The sequence below is a fragment of the Octodon degus genome, unplaced genomic scaffold (genome assembly GCF_000260255.1).
Source record: "Octodon degus isolate 3935 unplaced genomic scaffold, OctDeg1.0 scaffold00278, whole genome shotgun sequence".
Taxonomy (NCBI): domain Eukaryota; kingdom Metazoa; phylum Chordata; class Mammalia; order Rodentia; family Octodontidae; genus Octodon; species Octodon degus.
Window position 1 is genome coordinate 1,922,161 of NW_004524854.1, and position 5,391 is coordinate 1,927,551.

The window sequence follows — 5,391 nt, forward strand, 5'->3', positions numbered from 1 at the left end:
ATTTCTAGGAATCTGTCCATTTCTTCAGTGTCTTCTATTCTGTGAGAGTAAAGATTCTCAAAGTAGCTATTGATAATCTTCTGACTTTCCACTGAGTCTGTGGTAATTACACCCTTTTCATTCCTTATTGCTTGTATTTGAATTTTTTCTTTCCTCTGTTTGAAGAGGTTAGCTCGGGGCTTATCAATTTTATTTAGTCTTTCAAAGAACCAGCTTTATGCTTTTTTAATTCTTTGAATTGTTTTCTTCGTCTCAATTGAATTAATTTCTCCTCTAATCTTTATGATTTCCTTCCATCTTTGGGCTCTGGGTTTGATTTGATGTTCCTTTTGTAGTTGTTGAAGGTGCAGCATTAGGGTAGTTATTTGTTCCCATTCTGTTTTCCTAATGTGTGAGTTCACAGCTATGAATTTCTCTCTGAGAACTGCTTTCATCGTATCCCATAAATTCCCATAACTTGTGCTTGAATTTTCTTTGAATTGTAGATTTTATTGAATTTCTTGTTTGATTTCATCTGTGACCCATTAGTTTTTGAGTAGGGTGTCATTTAATTTCCATGTATTAAAAGTTTTTTTCTTGTTTCTTTTGTCATTGTTTTTAGTTTCATTGCACTGTGATCAGATAATGTGCATGGTATAATGTCTGTTTTCTTGCACATACTTAAATATGACCTATGGATCAGTATGTGGCCTATGTTAGAAAATGACCCATGTGCTGCAGAAAAATGTATATTCAGCTGTGTTTGAGTGGAACACTCTGTATAATTCCACCAAGTCCATTTATTTCAAGCTCTGATTCAGTTCTGTTATTTCTTTGCTAAGTTTTTGTCTGGTTGACCTATCTTTTGAGATAAGGGTGTGTTAAGTTCTCCTGTTAAAATTGTGGTATTGGATATTAGATTTTTCCTCTCCATTAAGAATTGCTTTATATAGTTGGGTGCTTCGTGTTTGGTGCATACATATTTATGAATGTTACCTCTTCCTCTTGAATTTTTCTCCTAACCAGTATATAGTGGCATTCTTTATTTCGCTTGGTCATTGTAGGTTTGAAGTTGAGACTGTCTGAGAATAGAATTGCAACCCCTCCTTTTTTCTGAGGTGTTGGGGCACGTAGTGTTGTGTTCCATCCTTTGACTTTCAGCCCATGAATGTCTTTATGAGTTAAATGTGTTTCTTGTATACAGCATATTGTTGGCTTTTGTTTCCTAATCCACTGTGCCAGTCTATTTCTCTTAATTGGGGAATTGAGCCCATTTACATTGATGGTTAGAATTGAGATGAATTGACTTATGGTTGCCATGTTATTTACCTGTTGTTGTTTACTCCTTTACCTCCTATGTTTAATTGCTTGCCCTATTTACTTGTTTGCTTCTGATCTCATTTGTGGGGTTCTGATCTTTTGGGTACCTCTCTACAACATCTTTCAGTACCCTGTGTAGTTTTGGCTTTGTCATCACGAAACTGTTTAGCTGTTCTTTGTCATGAAAGTATTTCACTTCTCCATCAAACTTGAAAGAGAGTTTTGCAGGGTATAGTAGTCTGTGCAGTAATTTGTTTTCATAGAGGACTCGAAGCACTCTGCTCCATGCTCTTCTTGCCTGCATGGTTTGTGAAGAGAAGTCTGCCACAATTCTGATGGGTTTTCCTTTGTATGTGGTCTGCTTCTTTTCTCACCAGCGCAGGGTAGCCGGAAGCTCTCCCACACACTCACCGGACCTGGGCTAGGACTCCTCGCTGTTTTTAAGAGATCCTTTCTTACCTTTTCACTAGCTTCACCAACATCTTCAAGATCTGAAACTCTGTCTTCACATTCACTTCAAAGGTTTTGCAAGCTTGTGATTGAGATTTTAATTTCCTCTATATCTCTTTGACTCTGCTTCATGCGATCTACTTCTTTCCTGTATTGCTAATTCAAGGAATCCGTCATTTTTCTCATCTCCTCTATCTTTTATCAATGTCTTCTTTAGAAGCAGTTGTAAATTCTTTTACTGCAGTGTTTTTTTTTTCAGATTTGGTTTCCTCCTTATGTTTCTGTAGTTACTTCTTTACTTCACATGCTATGAGTTCTGAGAATTATTTTTTTATTTCAGAAAAGAATTGCGCTCTGATTACCTCTATATCTTTTTGCTGTTGCTTATTTACTATCGATGCCATTAATTCATGCATTTTAGCCAAGCTAGTGTCCTCTGCACTTTTTCTGGGTGGGTACTGGGTTTCCTGCATATGTTTCTGCATTTGATTCTTTACTACAGATGCTATTAAGTCAGGGCTTTCTTTTTTTATTTCCAATCTGAGTTCCTGTATACCTTTCTGCAACTGTTTCTTTACTTCAGAAGCCACTGATTCATTGCTTTCAGCTGTGTGATTCCCAATTTGTTCTGTGTTAGTGTCCTCTGCACTTGTTATGGGTGGGCTTGGTTTCTGAAGTTGCATTTTGTTCCTTCTCGTCATTTTGTGTAGCACTGTCTTCTGACCTTTGTTGTAGATCTTTGTTGCAGTTATAACCTTAGCCCGTACTGAAGTTCGGGTGCAGATCTACAAAGTTTGGATTTATCCAGCTGTGCCTGGCTTGGGTCTGGCTGCTGTGCTCAGCTCCTTCCTGCTACTGCCCTTGAGCGTGAACCTGTTGTCCCCCTGTGGCAAGATGTTCTGCTCCTGGATTAGCTGGGTGATTCTCTCCTCTACACTCTCTGCAGGGATTGCAGCTGCAGGACTACACACCAGGACTGAGCTGAGCCTGGAGGGGACAAGGTGGAGTAGGGGCAAGAGGCAGCTCTCCCACACACTCACAGGGCATGGGCTAGGACTGGTTCTGGGGGTTCCCGAAACGCAGCAGAAATTCCCACTGGGAGAGCGGGGTGAGGGAGGTGATGCGGAGTGGTGGGGGGTGTCCCAATGTGGTGGAAGAGGGTCTGACCCATGCTGTGCTTGGGTTGGTATCAGTAGTCAGTCCCACTGGTGCAGGGTACCCGGAAGCTTTCCCATACACTCACCGGACCTGGGCCAGGACTGGGTCCTGATTAGGATTTTTTATGCCTAAGGAACCTTCTACATTTTAAACAATGCGGAAGAACTCAATCAGTTTTTGTACTATTTTTATCTTTATACTTACTGTATGGGAAATTTCAACTGACAAAATATTTTGAATTGTTATGTATATCCAGTTAACTATATCGATTTTAGTGAATAGTTCTGAGTTCTGAAAATTGCAAACATTCATGGAACCACTCCTAAAAGATAACTACAGTATAAATCATTTACCCCAAAATTTCTTCCAATATCCACTTGGCAATAACCTCTAGCATGTTATCCATCCTTATAATTTTGCTTTTACAAAATTTAATGTACAAGAAAGTACATGCCACTTTTCAACTTACTATAATGCTTTTAATATTCATTTATGCTGTAAACCACATGAATCTCTTTTATAACTTAGGAAGTCAGAAGTCTGACAGTGTTCTCAGTGAGCTAACAGGATTCTGCTCCTTTCTAGATGCCTTAGGGGAGAATCTATTTCCATTGTTCAAACTTCTAGAAACTGTCTCCATTCTTTGACCTGTGACTCTGTTCTTCCATCTTCAAAGCCATCAAGTTGATGATTTGGTTTTTTTCTTTGGATTTTTTATGTTATTACTGTTCTTTCTGACAACATCTTTGAAATGTTCTACTTATTTAAGATTTTGTGAGTTAAAATATTGTTCACCTGGATAATCGTGAAAGATTTCTTCACCTTAAGGTCTTTAATTTTGCAAGTGTGACTTTCTTTTACTACATCAGGTATTATGTATTCACAGGTTCTAGGAAATAGAATATGAGTATTCACAGAGAGCCATTAATTTGTCTGCTGTAAATTTCATTTCTAAGATTTATTTTATAACTATATCAAAAATTGTTTAGGGAATTGCCAGTTGATAAACATTTGAGATGTTTCCAGTGTTTGGTAATTATAAATAATGCTCTTATTACATTAAATGCATCTGCTTTTTCTATGCCAAATGCATAGATATTATCTCTAATGAGGTCATCACATTACTTAAAATTGTTAATTTCTTAATAGTGGTACGCCCAGATAGCTCAGTGGATTAAATTGCCTGCTTAGGCAGAGCTCAGAGCCCAGGTTTCAATCCCTGGCATGCCATGTCAGACTGCAACTGAGACTAGGCGAGGTGGAGCATGCCTGTAATCTCAGCACTTGAGAGGCTGAAAATAGAAGAATCACTATGAATCCAACCTGTATAGTAAGACCCTGTAGACTGTACTAAATAACAAATAATAATTTCTTTATGGTAACTAGTATTAGTGAACTTTCAAGTTGATCAAGGTGAATAAAATTTTTCTAAAACTTTTTTTCTAAAAATTTTGTACTTGTATTTGTAGCTGTTTTCTTTGAATTGACAGGCTCATTTTGTTTCCTTTCAAGAAACTGTTTGCTAAACATGCAGAGCTGACAAAGACAGTTTCTCTGTAAGTCATTATGATCAAGTAAAGATGGTGTATCATGAGAACAAGGCTAATTTATTTAACAATTCACAAAAGTGCTCTTTCTTATACCTACTCTTCTTTACAGTGTGTATTAAGGAGTTATATTCCCATGCTCATACTATATTTACTTCTTATTCAAAGATATAATTATGTGAAACTGATGTGGGTGTGTTTGTGTGTGTGTGCACACCACTAACCTGATTCACATGAGGCACTTGCAGTTTATCCAGTACTGACTTTATATCAATGAAAATACTCAGGAACTGAAAAGGGTGTAGTCTTATAATTAGGGAGAATACAAGATGTTGTGTGGTTTAATTTTTTATATTTTAATTTTCATTGTGTATAATTAACAAATAAAATATTGACAGTGTTTATCATATTTGGAGATACATATCAATTGTGAAATGATTAGTAATGTACCTCCAAGCTAATTAACATATACATCACCTCATGTATTTATAGCAATTCTTCTTTTCCTTTTTGGTACCAGGAATCAAACTCATAAGCTTGTGATTGCCAAGCTGGTGCTCTGTCACTGAACTATATCCCTGACCCTATGAAAATTCTTAATTTCCTCTTAGAAATATTTTGTGTAACACAAGTGAAAAATACTTTTAAACAAAAAAATATGTCCAACATTTTATTTCCAGAGACACAGTAGAACAATTAAGTGATTACTGCTTGATATATGTATATATTAATGTGCTTGTAAAAGTAAAAAAAAAACTCACCAATATATTCTAAAAGAGTCCAGTAACCCATAATAGCATTGGGTCTTCTGTTTAACTGGCAATGTCAGAAATTGTTGACCTGAGTCCCTTACAGCTCAACAAAACAGCATGGCTTTACTTCTTATATTTCGTTTTCATACTTTTCTGCTGGATGGTTAAGACCAAGGTAAAGCAGG

The 5,391-nt window shown here is 36.8% G+C and overlaps 1 pseudogene; it reads right to left on the reverse strand.

Moving 5' to 3' along the window:
• Positions 1 to 5,391, reverse strand: part of LOC101588349 — a 193,052-nt pseudogene that overhangs the window by 91,515 nt on the left and 96,146 nt on the right.